Source organism: Miscanthus floridulus, chromosome 13, assembly GCF_019320115.1.
Source record: "Miscanthus floridulus cultivar M001 chromosome 13, ASM1932011v1, whole genome shotgun sequence".
Taxonomy (NCBI): domain Eukaryota; kingdom Viridiplantae; phylum Streptophyta; class Magnoliopsida; order Poales; family Poaceae; genus Miscanthus; species Miscanthus floridulus.
The window spans coordinates 73368937-73380859 of record NC_089592.1 but is presented as its reverse complement, the minus strand read 5'-3'; positions in this window follow the sequence as shown (position 1 = coordinate 73380859).

The following is an 11923-nucleotide window of genomic DNA, read 5'->3' as shown; positions in this document are numbered from 1 at the left end:
GAAAGAAGCGCAGATGCCATGTTGTCGAAGCCACGCATCCTGGAGTTGATGGAGGGCGCTCCTCCAACATGTGCCAGGACGTGAGCCTCCTCGCGGAGATGTAGCACACTGAGCCAGTAGGCGATGAAGTTTAGGCTTCCGAAGAGGAAGGCCTAGGATGGCTCGAAGATGGGTGGAACCCGCATCCCAGCGGGTGAGAGTGTGGGAAACTCCAGTGAGCCGAAGCGAATCGTATCGCCCGAGCCCGCCACGGCGAAGGTGGCGGAAAAGTGGGCCATTCGATGACCAAAAAGTGTTGAACGTACAACGTCCTCCCCACGGATGGCGCCAACTATCGGTGCAGAAAGTGACCAACTAGTGAATATTTGTAGTTTTGATGTACGTTGTGATCGGAGGTGGCCTAGCACTCAATGACATAGGATTTATACTGGTTTAGGCAACGTGCCCTATGTCCAGTCAGGGTCGATCGGTGACTTTATTCCTAAGCCCAGGTGCTCAAAGTTTGCAGTGGGGTTAAAATGAGAAGGAGGGAGAAGGGGTGTACAAGAGGTCCGGTCGGCTCTGGTCGGAAGGGCCAAGAGTGACAGGAGCTTCGCTATGAGCTAAGTGTTCAAGCGGGTGCTTGAGGTCCGAACCTGGTGGTTCTGTGGTTGTGAGCTATCGATCTAAGGGACTCTAGCCTACTAGAATCGGTCCCCTTTGTTGGAGGAAGCACACCCCCTTTTATAGATGAAGGGGATGGTTTTACAAGTGAGAGCGTGAGGGTACGTATGCTGTCGAGCCTTGTTGCCCACGCCTACCGAGCCTTGTTGCCCACACCGGCAGGTACAAGATAGTGGTAGGCGCCTACAACACTGTTGTTGTCACTGTAGAATGTCAGATGAACACGGGAGGTCGTGCTGCCTTTTTCAGGGATGGTGGACGTCGGTACCTACAAATACTGTTTGATGCCTAGAGTCATGTGAGGAGTCTCGCTATGTTCACCCGGTACTGTAAATCCTAGTGCCCATACTGCTATCGATGTCTAGAGACACGTGGGGGGCCTTACCGTATGGGAGTTTTAGCAGCCTCTACAATACTGTAGAGGGAGATGTCGGCGCCTACAATATTGTTTATGTCAGGGTGGCTATAGAGTACTATTCTGTGTAGGGTATGGTCCCTGGTACAGTGGTTTTGACTTGTGAGCCTTGCCTTGCCTTTCTCCGCAAGTCTTCTGGTTTCTACCGAGCGGGCGTCCCCGGTCGGATGGCTCTAGTCGGCTCTGAGTGCACCGGTCGGAGAAGAGCGGTGAGCAGGGTTCTTGCAATCCCCCGGCCAGAGATGCGGGGTTAGAGCCAGAAGTAGTGTTTTGGGCCAGGCTTTTCGATCGGAGAGGCCGTCCGGTGGCGACTGGAGTCGAAGCGAACGCTCCGGTCGGAGAGGTGGGCCAAAGCAGCCGACGAGCGGGCGCTGCTTCTCTTCGGCTAGACCTTCCGGTCGGTGACTGGGCCGCCCTTCCAGCCCGTCGCTTCATACTCTTGGGTCGAGCCTTGGCGTGGAAGCTGGTCCCCGAGGGACCCTAGGTTCATGAACCCGACACCATGAGGTTAAAACTAAGATGGAATGTTGGAAACTACAGTAACCATCAACATGAGGCCACTCCCTCACTGTTGCACTACGTGTTGTCATTCTAACATCAAAACATATCAGTTGTCTACTTAAAATAGTTTAGACCGGCTGTTTTTTTGTCATAATTAATACCGATTTCATAGGTACAAGTATCAAGTTAATGTACTTACATTTGCTTGTAGAGCCGCAAAGCGCCTTTTATGATTTCTAGAACCTCCTAATCCAATTTGCGATAAAGATCCTACATCCAATCAAGTATAGTAGTTCAAAAATAAACTACTAGGAGTGTGCTTTCTTTAATCAATATAAAACATATTTATTGTGTGCATAAAACATCCCTAGTTATTACTGAAACACCAAAGTTACTCCATGAACATTAACCATATAGTAGAAACAACTGATTTTTAGGATTTTTATTCATAATGCTTATCATGTTATTGATAAAAAAAATAAAGTAACACTTATCTTAATCAAGACAATAATGAAGCACCAATTCTAATAACAACTATTTAGCTGTATGTCAAATTAGTAGTGCATTTGTTAGATGCCTTCAATTTGCCGCTCAACATACATCCACATAAAACCAGCCCAATGTATGAATGAATCAAACTATAAACCCCCTAATCTACCAATGAAACAAGCCCCGAGATGGCACCACTGCTCTCTCTGCCCTTCCAGAACCATTGCTATCCCTTTCCTCCTAGAACCACTAAGTTACTCCCTCCATTAATCATGTGTGCTATGAATGAAACAAAAAAAACATATCTACTACCTGCAGATCTAGCAAATGCCTTCATAGCTTGGATTGAGGTTGTCTCAACTGTGAATCTCATCCTCCCTAGCAAGATGGATCTCCAGGGGAGAGGGAGGGGTCAGGCTCGACGAAGGAGACACCAGACGTCGGCTGGTTACTGATGGCGTGGGGAAGTCAGGAGGGGGAGGTGGGCGGCGCCCCACATCTACCGGCCATACAAGCTGTCGGTCGGAGCACAGAGAAGCCGCTAGCGTGGGGCCTCCGACTCCATCTGTAGGCGGCTGGCGGCAGCTGAGAGCGTGGGGGGCGGCGGCGGCAGCAGAGAGGCTAGGGCTGGGGCGACGGCAGCGGTTGAGAAGGGGGCGGCGGCAGGCTCACGGTTGGGACGCATTTTTTTACGAGAGAATAGAGGCGCGTGGAGGAAGCTGAACTGCGCGTGTGGGAGATGGGGAGGTCGGGAGGATAAGGTAAGGGGTTTTTTATTTGGTTTCCAAAGTGCAGCGCCAATACTCGCAGCAAAACGCGCGCCAATGAATTTTTTCGGCGCCAAAACGCCTGGGCAGCTAACTTTCGTGGCGTCGAAGGACAAGCCAATTAACTTGTGTGTCATCGGACAGAAAAATATAAAGCACACAAGGATATTGATTTAATTACCCTGTGAGCCAAATTTTTTCTGTGTATTCCATAAAAACCGACAATTTTATTCATATTTTTCTGTACGCCAAGAGAACCGACAGGTTAAATAGAATTTTTCTGTGAGTAGTTTTACGCCCGTCAAAAAAATTACATGGCACACAGGAATAATGGTGTTTCTAGTAGTGAACGTGTCCAAGAAGAGGATACTGAGGATACTTAACTTTGCATGCATTGCCTTACAGTGCCTGTTAACTGCAGCACATGCATACAGTCTTCATCACTCCGGTCAGGCGGGAGTGTTACAATTTTGAGCAACTCGGCGATCTGAGTGTTACAATTTTGAGCAACTAGCTTGGTCATCTGATACACACTGAGTCACTTACTGTATCGGAATTGGATTAGCATTGCCGACGCCATACTGCACTACGGATTGGAACAAATTAAACGTTTAGCTACCATGCAACCTCGTAATAAGCTATATTAAATTCTACTAGCTTTTTTTTTATAAAGGAAGAATTTTATTAATTCACTGTTATTACATCGAGAAGATAGAATTCACTTTCGGCTTCTGCCTAAACACAAAGCCTAAAAGGAGAAAGCCCGACACTCTAATGGCCATCAATTCTAAGACTAGATCGCCACCCATATGCTTGAGAGAAAAGCGCCCTAGCCACTAGCATCAATTATTGCAATGCCTTCAACACCAAAGCCCGTGCGTAGGGGTTCTGGAGGATAACCCATGTGTGCAGCCAACGAATTACCGAAAAACTACCTGCAAGGGAGAGTAAACAAGTTTTTTTTCTCAAAAACTAAATCATTTCTGCATAACCAAATCGACTAACAAGTAGTTGCTACACCCAACATAATTATAGGTTTGAGATCCTTTTGAAAACTTCGAAGCCAACTCCCAAAGAGATAAGGAATACTACTATGAGGCTGGGAGAGACTCAACGCAACTTGTATGCAATCCCAAATTACCTGTGTAAATCAGCATTCAAAGAAAAGGTATACGTGCTTAATTGTCTTATTCTTATGACAAAAGCAACACTTTTCACTGCCTTTCCAATTACGTTTCGCTAAGTTGTCTTTTGTTAAGATAACTCCCCTTCAAACGTACCACATAAAAATCTTTATCTTCAGTGGGGCCTTTTGTTTTCCAAATCAATTTATTTAGGTTTGGGCCATCTTAGATGGATCAAAGCCAAATAATGTGAATTCTACTAGCTAGCTAGCTCAGCTCCTCCTTCCTAAAAAGATACAATTCTAAAATATTGCTAACAAATTTGATCATTTCTTAAAAAATATTAATATTTATCATATAATATAAATAAGTATTATGATTATATATATTCGTCATGAAATATATTTTCATAGTATAATTATTTTTGTTGGGTCATATATATTGGCACATACTATTTCGTATGAACTTAGTCAAGTTTAAGATTTAGATTGAGTTTAACCAGACCTAGAAATATCTGAAAGCAACCGGTACGGTGCAAGTGATGGGACCCATTTTGCAGCCTACAAGACCAACTAAGGGTCAGTTTGGACTTTGGATGCCAAAATTTTGGGCAAAACGCTACTGTAGCATTTTCGTTGTTATTTGGCAATTAGTGTCCAATCATAGTCTAATTAGGCTTAAAAGATTCGTCTTGTGGATTTCGTCTAAACTGTGTAATTAGTTTTATTTTTTATTTATATTTAATGCTTCATGCATGCGTCCAAAGATTCGATGTGACGGGGAATCTTGAAAAATTTGGCATTTTGGGGTACAACTAAACATGGCCTAATTGCTAATTGCTGCTGGGCATATATGAAAGAGATCGAAGAGAGGTGATTCTCTTTGTTATATGTATTCTATGCCGGTGGCGAAGTTAGAGAAAATTGAAGAGGGATGCACTTGCCTTGTCGGTGTATATTGTGGAGGGTGCATATATGGTGAAAATTTGGTCATTATAACTGATATTTAAAATTTTTGGGGGTGCATATGCACCCTTAGTCACAATACAGCTTCGCCCCTGTTTCTATGGTGGTGGGTTCCATGTACGTACATGGTGCTAATATAAACCGTGCTATACGTTAGAGCATATATATAATAGTATTTCGCTAAGCTAGACTAATTTATAATGTGGATCCCATGCATCTTAATACTAGTTTGTGTTCTAAACATTAAATAAAGTTGCCCTAGCTAAGACGACCGAACACGTACGTTTTTGCCATATATCAGTGCATGGATGTGATCGTCCCTAGTTAGTCACTGCACCCACACGTATACGTAACCTGGCCGGCTTCCCTCTCCATCATTTTTCCATACATGTGATCTCTTCATCAGTAATGGCCACAGAGGCACAGATCAAGTACGCGGTCACTAGCTTCTCAATGCAAGCGAGTACTACCTAGCACCAATTAAAATTGAATCGAATGAGCCATACATATGAATATGGTTGGTTTCATGTTCATCAGATCAGTACGCGGAATTCATCATTATTTTCATGCTTGGACTTATATATTACTCCAATAATAAATATAATTAATGCTAACTAGTACTCCCTTCGTTGTGATATATAAGGTGTAGCCACGTCCGGTTCTAATACCAAACCCAACATCCAACCACGATATCTTCTCACATCCATATCCATATCCACCATTTTATTACTACTATTCCAAATAGCAGCAGCAGCAGCAGCTACTACTAGCTTATTATAGATCCAAACAGGACCAAAAACATAAAGGGGTTTGACTTTGTAAAAAGAACCAAATTAAATAGACTAATTTAAGTGAATGTCACGATATGATGCATGGGCTGCTGGAAACTGCTATGATTTTCTAAAACAGAGGTTATAATATACCGTCTCTATTGATGTTAGCTTTTTTTCAGTATCATCTAGGTGCAATGCAATAACATTTTAAACAGTGCCGGCCCTAAGTTTTTTAGACACTAAGGCGAACTCGTTACGATGATGGCCCCTCAAAGTTATGTATATGTTTGTTTATAGTATATAGATAGATATATACATTATCTAATTTCACTTGCAAAGCCAAAACAAATGTAGTAACAATATATTCTCAAATTTAACATATTTAATAATGACCGATGAATAATGTTAAGGCAAAAAGGATAATAAATTTGTAGTCCTGGAACTAATAATTACCTTAAATGAGGAATAAAACTTCATCATATTCATTAATCCTTTTTTTCTTGTTTCTTCATTGTTTGTTGCGCCAAATATTTTCTAACACCTCTTGGATGCTAGGAACTCAATGGCATAGCCCAATTCCTATGTCGGGACACTTTTCCGTGTCAACAGCTTGTGTGCGAGAGTGGAGATCATCTGTGGAGGAGCAACATCGCAGATCGCATCGAACGCCTAGGTCGACACGGAAGTCTACATGGTCAGGATCGATCGCTTTTCATTACGTCAGAATTGCACTTCACTGCCGGTTCAAAATACCCTATCACTGTCGGATTTTGAACCGTCACAACCATGCCGACAGTAATGAAGGTAAGCTATCACTGTTGGTTCCTACAAACCGGCAGTGTTTTTCAACTTTACTGCCAGTTCTTTACACAACCGACAGAGTTCAGTTCCACCAACACTACTGGTTCATAAAACCACCCGGTAGAGTTCATTTCCACCAACACTGTCGGTTTGTGTTTGAACCGGCAGTGTTATCGTACGAATCACTGCCAGTTTGTCACAAGAACCGACAGTGATGGCTAAGCTAATGCTGCCGGTTTATGGCTCCAGCCGGCAGTGCCATCACTGCCGGTTTGTTGCTAACCGGCAGTGATGTTTACGACAACACTGCCGATTTTCTGCTAACCGGCAGTGATGTCACGTTCGCATTTTATTATTTTATAATTTATTTTAATTTATTTTTTCGTGGAATCGGGTTTCACTTTATATACGCTATTTAGACGATAGGTCCATCAATAATAAACATTACAAATGTTACGGTTACAATTCTAATGTTCCTATCAAGATCTCGATCCCTCAAAATAAAAAATAAATATTCTGGGACTTCACAGATTGTGCAATGCTTCTCGGACTTCTTACAATAATATGGCGAGCCGCTCTTGGCCATACTGGTCCTTGAACTTCACAGATTGTGCAATGGAAAATACCCTATCTTTTTCTAATACCTCGGCTAAGATGAATTTTGCCAGCTCCGATTGCAGCGTGACGATCTCCATGTCTAACAACCTTTTGTGGTTATATTTCTTGCGCTGTCGTTCAAAAAAGATGATATACAAAGAGGAATCAGTAAATCATTTTGTTGAATGATTAACAGACATAAATGAAATAGGGATTATACACACCAACTTATCGGCTTCTTTCGATTTCCCGTCGATGTAGCGAAGCATTGCCCACATTACATAAAACCCACATTCATTGTTTCCCGTCGGCTGTTTTAGGTACTTCCCCTCCATTTCAACAATCTTGAATGTGACCTGCGTCCCACTGATATGTCTTCTTCGGGCACTGAGCAACATTAAAAGGAGAAACGTTAGAAAGCGGTATGTGTGATTAGAAAATAATATGTTATTAGGATTGCTTACTAATTCAGAACTGCCACCAGTGCATCCAGATGATGAAATGGTTTTTTCTTTAAGTCCCACACCTCGATCAGATTTTTGGCAAGATTAACACAAATGAAGACGAAATGGTGGCTGCAATCACAGAATCCTAATTATCAAATAATCTTAACGAAAAAAGGAGCATAAAATTAAAAGTCGAGAACACATACTCGTAGTTGTAGGCTAGAAGTATGTGGGTTTTGTTCTTCATCTTGAATTCATCGAAAACAGCAATCAATCTCTATTTCAGGTCTTTCACGTCACATCCATGGAGGCCTAGATATGTCTTCTCATTGACTCGCAAGGGGTTCAAGAAGCCTATGTTATCCCATTTGCTTTTTAGAATGCAAAATTTTGCTATACACCTACATAAAATCATGGGAAGTGCTCAAAAGTTAACAATTTGTGTCCCGAAAGAGTAGTTAATTGTAATATCGTGCGTGTAGGGTACTTACATAGTCCACATCGTCAACATTTGTGTATCGAGAGAGCATTTCTGGTATAGCTGGAACAAGCACTCCCACTCGACATCGAATTTCTCTTCTTCAGGATAATTAAAAACATGTGGCGAACGGATAATAATCTCAAACCAAAGTCCTCCGTCTCTGTTGTTTGAGCCATGTAATATTCATGCAACTGGTGCATATATGTTGTCAAATTTTTATACTCGTGATCGGGAACCAAAAGATTGCCCCTTTCATACTTCATTGCCGTTGTTGTCGTCCCTTGTACATCATAATAGATGGTTGTGGCCTCTTCCATGGTTAATTCGGGGTTGTCTTCGATGAACTTATGTATCTTCCTTAAATCTTCACTATGTATTTCATCGGCTCTTATTGTAGCATACTGATTCTATGTTTGCCTTTCGAATTCAGACTTCAACAAAAATGGAGGCAGTGAGGCACAGAGATTGAAGAAACTAATACAATCTTCCTTCGAGATATGTGCTGTAAATTTTTCTTCCATCAAGTTTGTAATGCTGCCACTGAACGACCTTTTTCTTTTTTGTTGGTCCACTTTGGGAGCATTAGCGACCGAATCTAAGGACCTTTTCTACGACTGCGAGGATGCCTTTGATCTTGTTTTAGATTGAGGTGGAGGAGGAGGAGGATGACGACGAGAATTCTATTTTCCTGGGACTGATGAAGATGGAGGAGGAGGAGGAGGAGTATTCTCTTTTCTCGGGGTTGATGAAGATGGAGTCGGACAAGGAGGAATAGAAGGAGACCTTTGTCTTCTCGGGGATGATGGTAAGAGATGAGGAGGGGAGTGATCTCTATTGGGAAATGGTGAGTGATCATCGTGGGTGGGCGAAGACTCGCAATCGTCCTCATTATCAGAGGACAATTAGTGGTCAAGCTTAATGAAGCGCTTACGCCAGACCACTTGAGAGCCCTTGTTATGACCAAGTTTTGGCATGTCTTCCGCTACGGGGTACTCAATGTGTATCTTGTTATACTTCTTATCAAGTATTCTATCAATTGTGACACGAGCGTACCCCTATGGAATTGGGCGGCCATTAATGGTCCCGTCTCCCGCAGGCTAGGTCTAGCCAAGCGCCACCTTGTCCTTTGTCCATTCCTGATGGATGTACAACTTGACATTGATGGGTTCACTGACATCGTCCACCGAATGAGGCACATTCGCATCTTCTTCGTCGAGCGAGGTCGATCCGCAGCTGCTGCGGCCCCTAAACTGTGGGCTAAAGGCAGTAGGAGTAGGGTTTTGTAGTACTCCTGACCCCTTAGACAGCAAAATTTGCTGGACTCATGCTTCAACAGTCACCTCAATCCGTGCGTCCATTCTTTCTTCCATCTCTTTTAGTCGCCTCAAATACTTTGCCTGCTGATCCGCTCTACCCCTCGAGCGGCTCCAGTAAGTGTTAGATTCTTCGGGGAATGCTAGTTTCCAAGGAACAACACCGGTTCCTCTAGTGCCACCAGGGTGCTCCTTGGTTCTGAGTGCTTGGGTGAGCACGTCTTTCTCCCTATTAGAACTACGAGTCCCTTGCCTCACCTCCTTAGTTACCTAGGAGATCCTCTGGATGAGTTCACTCATGGGTTGATTTGTGGAGCTAAAGCTCCCGTCCTCTGTGTGGTGTACATTCCTCCCCATACAATATATTACCGATCTTAGCTCCCAATCGGCGGTCTCAACCTGAGCGCCTTCCTCAGCAAGGCGATCCATCTTTTCAAGTTCTGCTTCAAATTCTAGCATCTTTTTGGCATAGCCACGAGAGCCAAGATGATGAGGATTTGTTGCTTTCTGCAAGTTCTCCTTATTCTTCCTGCTTAGTTCTAAGTACTCCTCGGATAACCTGTATTCCTTGAAATCCTACCAGAAGTTCTTCTGCTTGCTAAACTGTTCACCATCGAAATCTGGCTCTTTATTTTGGAGGACAAAATTCTTGTACAATGTCCCCTTAAAATTCTTGAAGCATGTCCCCATGATTTCTTTTGCTTTTTTCTTGACTAACTCCTTGTCATACTCCGTTGGGAAAGTGAAATACTCTAGGATCTTAATATCCCATATGTAATCCTTCTTACTTTCAGGAACCCTCCATAGATCATCATCTTTCCTAATCCACTTCCTGTACCTAATCGGGATGAAGTCCTAAACAAGTAACTCAAGGATAGTCTTGTATTTGGTCAAAGCTATAGGCGGTGAGAGTGGACCCCCGAATTCATCGAACTTAGTAATGTGCTTGTGTGCATTCCTACCAACAGGAATCTTTGACACGCCTCGCTTGGATCTAGCCTTCCTGCTACCTGAACCCTCTAGCTCCTCGGCCGGCGGAGGCTCCTGCTGGAGACACCAAGTAAGCTATGACCCTCTCAATTGATTAGCGTGTGTGGCTACATAGTCACATGATACCAAAGTTACCTAGCCATCTTGGTCATTTTGACCCAGATCGAGTAGGCCAGACGGGGTCCATGGCTACTCGTTCTCACCATCCTAGTTGGCACCATCACCATTTGTCGGATCATGTGGCTCTCCCGTCCCAGCGATATCAGCCACTTCTTGTTGCCGATCTGTTATTCGGCGATGGGGTAACAGGCGGCGATGAGTCATGGCTGCGACACAATCGTGGTTAGTTTTGGCTGTGGACAACTACTAATAGCATATGTTCATATATATATATATAATATGTTTAATGCAAAGTCTAATAATAAGTCCACATACAACAAAGTCAAATAATAGCATATGTTCACCTAGAACAAATTCATTGTTTGATTGACCACATACAACAAAGTCCACCCACTATTCTACGAAACTAAGCCTACATCTACTTCTAAATAAGAAAAGCAATGACCATAGACATAAATAAAAGCATGATATCTTTCCAAGACCAAGGAGTAATTCTCCTAATCTTCACATCTCTGGTGGGTGACTTCTCTTCATTCTCTAGTGCCAGCGGATGGCCATGGTTTGCATTCATTGGACCATAGTAGGCTGGTTGCCCATGGTTTGCAAGGTAGGCTAGATGACTATAGTAGGCCCTCAAAGCTTCAACTTCTATGTTGTACTTTTTGTGCAAATTACCAGGTTTCATAAATCCTAGGAATGTGACCAACATGCACTACTTTTAAGTAAATTAGGCATGTGGTAAGTGGTAATGGTAACTCACTGAACAAGAGTTATTATTCAAGTTATATGGCCAAACTAAATCTATTTAATGTTCTTTATCCTTGACATGATAAAAATTTACCTAAATAATGGGACTGTTTATTATTCGGAGATCAATGTGGTTTAGTAATCATACTTGCTAGCATGTAGCATCATATGTCATTGGTTAATAGTTAGCAATAGGGGTGCTCATGTGAATTTCTCAAGTAAGCAAGCATACTTTACTTTGGACAGGCATGGACACCCTAGCCTGTAACAAACAAAACATTGAAGTATGCTGCTGGGAATGCAAATAAAAGCATGTTACTCATCCTCCATGCAATCCGGGTTACATTTCAAATGAAAATTTTGCAGGGCTGCAAAGTCTATTTTACTAAATCACATAATGCACATAAAATACTCACTTTGCAATCACTGATCATGAGAGAATGTAAAACATCTTATTATGTGCATTGCTTTGCTAGTATTGCCTATCGCTACTGCAATAGTTGAGAGATGCTTTTCAGGAATGAAGATTGCCAAAACAACTTTGTCTAATCACATGGGTGATCAGCACTTGAGTCATAGACTTATTTGCTATCTAGAGAAAGAAGAAATGAAGAAAGTGATCAATGAGGCCGTGGTTCGACATTTCATGACAATGGAAGAAAAAGGGCGTAAATATGATCTCTGATAGATAATTCAATGCATCTACTATTAATGGAAAATTCTATAGTTTA